This window comes from Oratosquilla oratoria, chromosome 41, assembly GCF_046742065.1.
Source record: "Oratosquilla oratoria isolate Oo_2021 chromosome 41, ASM4674206v1, whole genome shotgun sequence".
NCBI classification, from domain to species: domain Eukaryota; kingdom Metazoa; phylum Arthropoda; class Malacostraca; order Stomatopoda; family Squillidae; genus Oratosquilla; species Oratosquilla oratoria.
This window is the reverse complement of record NC_134817.1, coordinates 29,531,672-29,541,595: the sequence shown is the minus strand read 5'-3', so window position 1 is coordinate 29,541,595 and position 9,924 is coordinate 29,531,672.

The window sequence follows — 9,924 nt, the reverse complement described above, 5'->3', positions numbered from 1 at the left end:
GAGCGAGTTCCACCCTGCAAGAAAGGAGAAAGATAGATTTCCATCTTGAATACGGTTGGTTCTCGGCCATGAAAGGCAACGGTCGTGGTTCCCCATTAAGTACAACGTAAAAGGGACCAGACGCTCCCAGGTTAAGAAATCCCTCAAAAATGACCTCTCCATTGCAGCCATGCAACATTTGTATGAATCAGAAAAACTTAAACTAAATTTATATAATTTAGAAGGGAACATCGATGGTCTCCAATACCTGGCTAGAAAAAGGCATCGTTCCCGCGAAAATATAATCACTGACGATGTAATTGAAAGCGTTAAAAATCTCTTCATGGCAAAAGACAGACAACATTCCTCGTAGGAAAATGTCGCTGGCGAAGAAATACTTGAAGATGTTAGACATCTCTTCTTGGCTAAAGACGGACAACATTGCCGCAAAGAAAGTATCACTGACGAAGGAATACTCGAAGACGTTAAATATCTCTTCATGGCTAAAGATAGACAACATTCCTCTAAAGAAATCATAGCTGAGGAAGAAATTCTTAAAGATGTTAAAACTCTTTTCGTGGCTGATGACAGATATATCCACAAAGACAACAACAAAGAAGGTATACTAGAAGCCGTTAGATGTCTCTTTTAGGAAGAAACCGGACAGTATTCCCTGAAAGAATACATCAACGAAGAAGGTATACTGGAGTCCATCCAAAATCTCTTCTTGTAGTGTCAGAAAAAGAAGGCTACCAACGAAAGAAAAGAGCGGGAGCGGTTCCCGTCGTGGATTCCGCTGAAACTGGGCTACGAACGGCAAAGATCCTGGTTTCCAGTCAAATTCAAAAGAAAGAGGAAAATTTATTCCAAACTAAAAGGATCAATGGATTCAGGCCACTAATGCCTTGCTGGAGAATCTGTAGGAACCAGGGTGGTAATAGGCTATATTAATGGTAATAGGCTAAGGTAATGGCAATACACGAAGGTAATGGTAGTAAGCTATAATGATGGTAATCGTACAATTTTATGGTCATTTGCTACGTTAATCGTTCAAAGTTACTCATTGTGGGTTTTCCCCTCAGCTGAATAAAATCGTTTGGCGACATCGATAATAAAATATATACAAGATGAACTAAGCGATTATCGCTCAACGATGATCGTTCATGGTTCAAAGATAATCGTCAAACGATTTTCTAGAGCAATAATTGTTTTCGAACGAGGCCGTTTTGTCCGTCGAGCGAATGCCGTCAGATTCGCTAAAAACAAAGAATTAGTTTTCCAGACAATCGTTTGACGGTCATCGGTGAGCCATGAACGATCATCGTTGAGCGATATATATCGCACTGAGCAAAACGTACCTTTATTTAGTGGACGGTTCTTTTGGCATCGACGAAAAGTTTGTCAATATTCTATTTCGAGAGTTGATGTCGGGAGGGTGCAGGAGCAATACCAAGCGGCCCCTTCTGGACACTCACGTGGTGTAGTCGGCAGCGTCCTCGTCTCGTATTGCTCGGCCTAGGGTGCGAGTCCCATAGGAAGAGTCGTCTAATCACTCCGAGTTCTGACTTCTTCCATAATCTTGCCGATCTCGGTGACCTCTTTTCTCCAAGTGTCATCATGACGCGGTCTCCCGTGTCTTGTACATTTCTGTTCGCCCGTGGCTTGCGCCTGGCTCCTCTGTGGACCTAAGGGCCTCCTGGTGACTTGTTTCCAACTCCATACTCCGTTGTAGCGAAATATTACTCTTTAAACCTCCCCCAATTCCCAGCGGAGGGAGGGGGAGGGGGATGGTCCTTCTCTATATTGTCTCTGGCTACCACCAGGCGATTTTATTCAGCCGAGGGAAAACCCTAAACTAATGAAAGATCTAACTTGTAACCATTACCGTTATATATTACCATTACTTGTTACCATTACCATATCTTATGACCATTACCATAGCTTATTATTATTACCATAAATTGTTACCATAACTCGAAAAGCCATTTTAGCTGGACATATTCCAGTTTCTGTCGTCATTTTATATATTTTGTCACCTCTATAGGCATCTTGCTCGAGAGAAAAGTAAGATCATATTAGTCTTTACTATTTCAGCCTGTGAGCCTCAAATAATCTTAGCATAAGACTGAAGATCTTTGATGGAAGGATTTTTTTTTTTTTTTTTTTTTTTACGAAATTGGAAAATAAAATGTTTTGACATAAAGTAAAAGTCGAAGAGGGTCCCGATTCATAACAACTCTCGACGAAGACCCGCCACAGCTCTGCCTGGACGCCCCCGAGAGGGATTTTGAAACGAACATGAAATTTTTTACATCTTTATGTATTACTAGATAAACTATACGAAAATAACAAAAAATAAACAAATAATGATAACCTGTATCAAATCGTCCCTGAACCTACGCATATTTAGGGAAAATAGATTCACTTATTTTAGTCTATTTTTTTTTTTTGTCCTGCACATCCGGTGGAGTCCTGTAGATACCGTGGAGTCCTGTAGATACCGTGGAGTCCTGTAGATCCTGTGGAGTCCTGCAGATACTGTGGAGTCCTGTAGCTACCGTGAAGTCCTGTAGACCAGGTAGAGTCCTGTAGATCCTGTGGAGTCCTGTAGATGCTGTGGAGTCCTGTAGATCCTGTGGAGTCCTGTAGATCCTGTGGAGTCCTGTAGATCCTGTGGAGTCCTGTAGATCCTGTGGAGTCCTGTAGATCCTGTGGAGTCCTGTAGATCCTGTGGAGTCCTGTAGATCCTGTGGAGTCCTGTAGATCCTGTGGAGTCCTGTAGATCCTGTGGAGTCCTGTAGATCCTGTGGAGTCCTGTAGATCCTGTGGAGTCCTGTAGACGTCATAACTTCATGACTCTCCTCTCTTGTCGACCAAAACTCGATACAAAATAAATCATGATCGTAATAGTTTTCATTCGGTTATTATCATATAAACATCACTCTCTCCATATGTAAGTGTTCAGAGAGTTCAAAGCCTTAGACGCCCACTACACACGGTGCTGATGGAATCGCATTAAGCGTGAAAGAAATATACAAATCATAGATCGTGAGTCGGACCAAAAGAGACACCAGTGGCTAAACAAAGGCAATCAAGTGAAAGAAGTAGCTCGTGTCTATTTCCCAAACCCATTTTACATATCGTGAAATTTCAAATCAGAGCTAAAGAGCGAATAAAGAGATTCCTTGAACGAGCGCAGTGGAAACGCGACGAGGCCTGGGAATCCATTTTCACTTGATATTCTGAAGCAGATTCAGTGTTAAGCAGAGGCGTTCAGTCTTGACCTTGGGTTGGTGTCGCTGTTGTTGTTGGTATTTTCAATTTTGTTGTTCCTGTTGCCGTTATTGTTGTTGTTCGTGCTGCTGTTGGTGTTGCTCTTATTTCTGTTGTAGCTGTTATTATTGTCATTGCTGTTGTTGTTGCTACCTCTGCTGCTGCTGTTATTGGAGGGTCATCATTACGGAGGCGACGAAATCCAAGGTTAACCTACGGAGTGCTTTCGTAGTGCATCATCCCACGGAGAGGAGCCTCGTGGCTCCCCACCATCCTCCCCCGAAGCCAGAGACTCGCTTCTCCAGCAGGCGATCGTATCCAGCAGCAACTGGGTGACACGAGGGAAGACTGGCTAGAAAAAACAAATCAACCCGGTGGTAGAATTTATTCTGGGTAAAGTAAAAAAAAAAAATCTGTTCAGGGATGATAGAACTTTTGACAAAGAGGGACCTATGGATGAACATTTGATCAAAGCTTTCATTCACTTCCCCATCGTAACTACTATGAAACAAATCTCTAGTTGCAGTGATACTTTTCTGATGATCAAATCCATGTGCTAAAGTGGTGAGGTAAACACAAAGGGAAGTGGAGAAGAGAATCTTGAGAATGATGTAGGAAACGCAGTTGACAAAAAAAAGTGGGTTGGGAGTAGGCCGTTTTCAAAGAAAAATAGGAACAAAGATAGACATGGACATAATCATGGATAAATACAGAGGCAGACAGGAATATATAAATATATATATATATATATATATAAATATATATATATATATATATATATATAATATTAGGGTGTGCCATAAGAGGGGAGGTCAGCTAAAACAAATGGCCCATCACTTTTTTTGGTAGATTTTAGTCTATATAAACAAAGTAATTTTGGTTTTCATATTTCTAACCTTTCGCTAGGTAACTTTTAGTGTGAAACTCTTTGAAAATCTAACGTACAGCTGCATTACAATTAAACAGTGAACATTGCTTCCTGATTTCATTCTTTAACAAACAACCAACAATTTTTCTTTCTATTTCTGATTCTGAAGCATTTATAAGTTGATGATAATCACAATGACTGCTGCTATCAGGACAAGGAATCGGAAATCCAGCCATCTCAGTAACTGTCTTGGGACTGGGAAAGAGCTCCCGAAATCGGAGTTGCCTACATTGAGAGATGTTTTGAGATACAGTGTTTTTATCAGGCAAACCAGGGAAAAGAACTTCCACAAATAAGACATTGCCAGTGATGTGACCAATGGTGTCTTGGCACAGTACACTCTGGCTAATGCTCTGTTCAAGCCTCCAGTCATAAGAAGTCAAAAGAAGGTTAGTGAGAGACTGCTAGCCAGTTGGGAAAAGGCAAGTGATGTCTCTCTTGGGAGAGGAAAGCTTGCGTTCAAGGACAGTTTTGCCAAGCAGCTGGAGTAGTTATTTGACGTCATTACTTGCAAGTGCTCAATATTTCTCTGTTTGAATGTGATCGTGACTGTGAATCCGAGGCCCACATCTCCTGTATTTGCAAGGGTGAACTGAAGATTCCTGCGATCGAACTGGCATTTGTCAAAGCTCAAAGAGAAAAGACTGGAAGTACAGGAGCTCTCATGATTTCTAGCCAGGATATTCAGGAGTCCAAGAGAAAGGAAGCTTCCACAGAGAGACAGAAGAGAAGAATTGCCGAGGAAAAGAGACTTGAAGGTCCAGGCTGAAAGAAAGAAGACAGATGGTTGGAGTCGAGCTGATTCAGAGTTTAATGACTTCTCCATGGCTGATTCGAATGATGACCAGGAGAACAATGACTTTGTCCCTAACCCAGAAAATAAGGATTCCAAACACCCCAGGCATAAGATTTGAAATAGGAAAGATATTTTGAACATAGCTCTGGCCAGCATGCGACACCACACTGGTCTGAGAAACTGCAGATATTGCAAGTGGTCAGTAATCTAGAAGAGGAGTTTGATAAGAGGATAAGAGAAAATGCAATCTATTTTTTTGGGGGGGAGAAGGGATGACACTAAAGTGTTCATGGAAGTTGGAGATTCTGCCAAGTTGTTCACTGCTATGGTGAAGGAGGAACACAACACCTGCTGCAGTGAGCCAGGAGGGAAATATTTTATTTGTGACATTTCAGTCCAGAGGAAGATGACATCAAGAAACCAGCACAGATAGTGGCAGATAACATTGTGAACTGCCTCAAAGAGAGGAACATAGACCAGACACTGAAGGCCACTGGAGGGGACAGCACCAACACAAACACAGGGTGGCAAGGCAGGGGGAGTCGTGCAGTGGATAGAGCGGAAGATTGGGAGGAAGCTGGTCTGGATTGTTTGTGACCTCCACACCTACGAGTTGATGCTCAGTTGATGCCATAAACTGAAGGAGAACCAGCTTCACAACATGAGGCTTATTGTCCAGTTCATTGTAGGTGTCTACTTGCCAAACTGGTTCAACACCAAGGTCAAGTCATCGTTCTCTGAAGGTCCAAGACATGTTCTCTTCCAGCTTGAACTCCTGAGGAGTCAGCCAAGGAAGGTTGTTCAGACTGTGGAGCAGACTGTGAGGATATCTTCCTGGTATGCTCATCCCGAGGCAGTTTTGCAGACAATGCTCTGCATTAAGGATGAGGAGAGAAGAGTGGCAGTCAAGAGGATCTTGGATATGAGATTTGTGAGAGAATCTGGGCATGACAAATCAGTTGGTGTGACAATTCCTTCAGGGTCAGGAAGTCCTGAAATCAATCTAGATGCTAAGACCCTCACTGATCTTAGACCTGGATAACATCCAGGCTGGCAGTGAGCTTCCTCTCACCTGCAGCCTCAATAATGTTCAAGTCAGAGCTTTCATGGACAACCCCATGTATGTCCCTGCCTAGCAATCACACACCCAGAGCATAGAGCATTGTGTGCAGCAAGTGAGCGAGGCCAGCAGTCACATGTACAGCCAGCAGTCACATGTACAGCCAGGACAGGAGGGATGGCTATATCAAAGCTCAGGTGGTCAGCAGGGAGGGGATGAGTAGGAACAGAAGCAAGAAAGACATGTTCTCTGTGGTGTGCAGCAACATAGGATCATAGTAGTAAAACCGGTTATTGTATTTGATTTTTTTTTCTTAAGGGAATATTAAATGTACAGTATCAGTTGTATCACTATCATTCATTTCACTATTGTGGATCCATTACCATCTAATAAAATTAATCTGATGCATTGTACTCTAAATTAGCTATTTAGTGGTATTGGTAAAATGCTGGGACTACTGAATTTTCGTTGAATTTCAAGTTAAAATTTACCCAGCAAAAAAAAAAAAAAGTTTTTAACTTTGAAGATGTTACATGGATTCTGCACATAAAACTACATGGACCAATTTTTCAAAGTTAAAAAAAAATTGCCATCTAATAACATGCCCTTATATATATATAATACTACATAGAGACATATTGGGGATGGATATGGGAGGGTTTTGATTGAGAGGATTAGGAGAGGAACAGAGGGAGTAATTGGTGAGGAACAGTGTGGGTTTAGGAGAAGGTAGGGATTGCATGGATCAGATTTATGTGGTAAGACAGATATGTGAGAAAGCTTTAGGAAAAGGTAGGTAAGAATGTCTTGGGCTTTTATGGATTTGGAAAAGGCTTATGACAGGGTAGGCAGGATGCCACTGTGGGAGGTATTGCAGATATACGAGATATCAGGGAAAAAGTTTTTACAAGAGCAGTAGAGCGTGTTAGAATCAGAAATAGGGCGAGTGGTTTGAGGTAAAGGTGGGGCTGTCAGGGATGTTATGTCACCTTGGCTGTTCAATTTATACATGGATAGGGTGGTGTGAGGGTTAAATATAAGGGTAGTGGGTCGGGGATTGGAGATGGTTAAAGAAAATGGAGAAAAGTGGGAGATAAGCCAGATGTTTACTGATGACATTGCACTTGTAGCAGGATCAGAGAAGGAATTGAGGAAATTAGTGACAGTTTGGGAAGGTGTGCAAAAGAAGGAAATTAAAAAATGTGGGTGAAAGTAAGGTGATGAGATGTACAAGAGGAGAAAGTGGCAGCAGACTGGACTTGTAGTGGATTCTTTTAATTGCTTAGAGGAATAACATGGAGATTCACTTGTTTTCTATAATTCTTCTTTCAAGACCAATGGAGTTTCTCACAAGAAAACTGAGAAAGGCACTTCCCTTACTCAGTCTTATAAGACTGTTAAATATTTTCCTCCCAAAAGGTTAGGCAAAGAAAAGTTTCTTGTTAACTTCTGTTTAGAACCTGTAAGTTCTCAATTTGATCCTTTGCAGGAAGTCTATTAATTCTAATGTTGAGTATGGTCTTGACAATTTCTATTCTTTAGAGTCCATTGGTATTAAAGAGGAACAGACCCCGGATATTAATAATTTACACATTGATGAATTTAAACAGTCCATTTCCTTCAAGAATGGACATTAGTATGTGAAGATCCCGTGGAAAAAGGATTTGGTGGATCTTGTTCCCTCTAACCTTAAGATATCTCTAGCTGTAGCTCAAAGAGTTTATGACAAACTTGAGCAAAAGGGGCTTAGAGAGGATTATGAAGCTGTGTTTGACCAGCAAGAGGCCTTGGGTATTATTGAGCCAGTAACTAAAAGAGTCCCTGGACAAATCTTTACCCCATAGACATGTGTTGAAGGATGATGATCTTTCCACTTCTAGAATAAGGCCAGTTTTCAATTGTTCTCTCAAAGTAGGAAAAGCTCATTCCTTAAATGAAGCTGCATTCCCAGGAGTTGACTTGATAAACAACCTCCTCTCTCTTGTTGTATTTCAGGACCAATAATCATGTCATTTTGGCTGATGTTATGAAAGCCTTCTTGCAGATCCGTTTGAAGGATGAGGCTGATCGTAACAGGTTCTGTTTCTTCAGGGCGATTAACGACCAGTATATACCCTTCAGGTATAATACTATCATTTTTGGCTTCATTTGCTCTCCTTTCATTCTAAATTTCATTATCCAACACCATCTTTCTTTGCAGCCTGACTCTCTAACTGCCTCCTTAATCAAAGATAAATTTTATGTAGACAATTTGGTCTACACTACCAATGAGCTTTGTTCTCTCCCTGCAATGGTCGAGAAGATTAATGAGATGTTCAATGGAGGTTTACCTCTCAGGGAGTGGACATGCAATTCGACTTCTGTTCTTTCTGTTCTTGATCAAGAAGTAGTTTGCAATAAAGAGGAGGTTAAAGTCTTGGGTTATATTTATAATAAGGATCATGATACTTTGAGAATCAAGGATGTTTCCCTTGACAAGAATGCCTCGACCAAAAGACAAGTTTTGTCTTCCTTGTCTTCTGTATTTGATCCTTTAGGGTTTTTCTCTCCTGGAAAAATCCTTATTGGAGAGATGTGCCAAAAGATGGTGGATTGGGATTGGAAATTAGAGTTACTTGTTAGATGGAACAAGTTATGTGAAAATTTTAGGGAGGTTAATAACCTATCCTTTAAAAGGAAAACCTTTTGTACAGAATTTCCCATTAAATTGTTTGTATTTGCTGATGCTTCTAAGGAAGCCTATGGATGCGCCATATATGTAGGGCAAGAAGGAAGAGAATTAAAGGAGTCTAATACCTCTCTTCTATTTGCCAAGGTCAAGGTGGCTCCTATTAAACAGAGAACTTTACCGTCTTTGGAGCTTATGGCAACTTTTCTATCTTTGAAATGCCTTAACACTATTTTTAAGGAAGGACTGGTGTCTGCCCCACTGGTTGAATCAGTGGTTCTTTTTGTTGATAGTCAAGTTGCCCTTTTTTGGATCCTGACCAACAAGGCTCCTAAGAAAAATATATTTGTCAATAATATAATAGATTGAAGGAAATTTCCAATCTTTTGGAAATTTTCAAGGCCAAGTTCACACCTATTTCCTTTACTTATGTTCCTTCTGAACATAATATGGCTGATTTCACTAAACCTTGTTGTGCTAAGGTGTTCAAGGAAAAATTTAATTGGTGGGTTTATGGACTTGAATGGTGGTTGTTGCCTCCTCATACTTGGCCAAAGGGTCACTTGGGATGTATTCCCTCCTGTTTCAAGGGAGACATTGTCAATGCAGCTGTTGTACAAGTTGACACTCCTCCTCTAATAGATATCTCTAAGTTTTCTTCCTATAGCAAACTTCTTCATCACACTTCTTTGATTTTTAAGGCTGTCTTTCTGTTCAAGAAGTCGAATGCTGACCCTGTTAAGGCAGCATCTAATTATTTGATGAGTATTATGCAAAGGGATTCCTTTCCTGCTGAATTGGCTTATTTGCAGAATTCCAACACTAATGACGTACCTCCTTTGGTAAGTCAAATGAACTTGTTCTTGGACAAGAATGGTTTGATTAGGTCCAAGGGCAGAATTGACAAGAACATTAACCTCAAATATGAGGTTGTCAATCCCCTTCTCTTGTCCAAATCTCATCATTTAACTAAGATCCTAATTTTCTTTGCTCATTGTCAAGTTATGCACATGGGACTACAAGCCACACTTAATTTCCTTCGTATGCACGGATTCTGGATACTTAAGGCCAGACAAGCTGTTTTAAGCATTTTGAAGGATTGTATAGTTTGTAGGAAATACAATTCCCGTGCAGTTAATTATCCTTCTCCTTCCTCTTTACCTGGCTCTCGGGTGAATCTAAGTGTGCCCTTTGCCCATACTGGTGTAGACTTCGCAGGG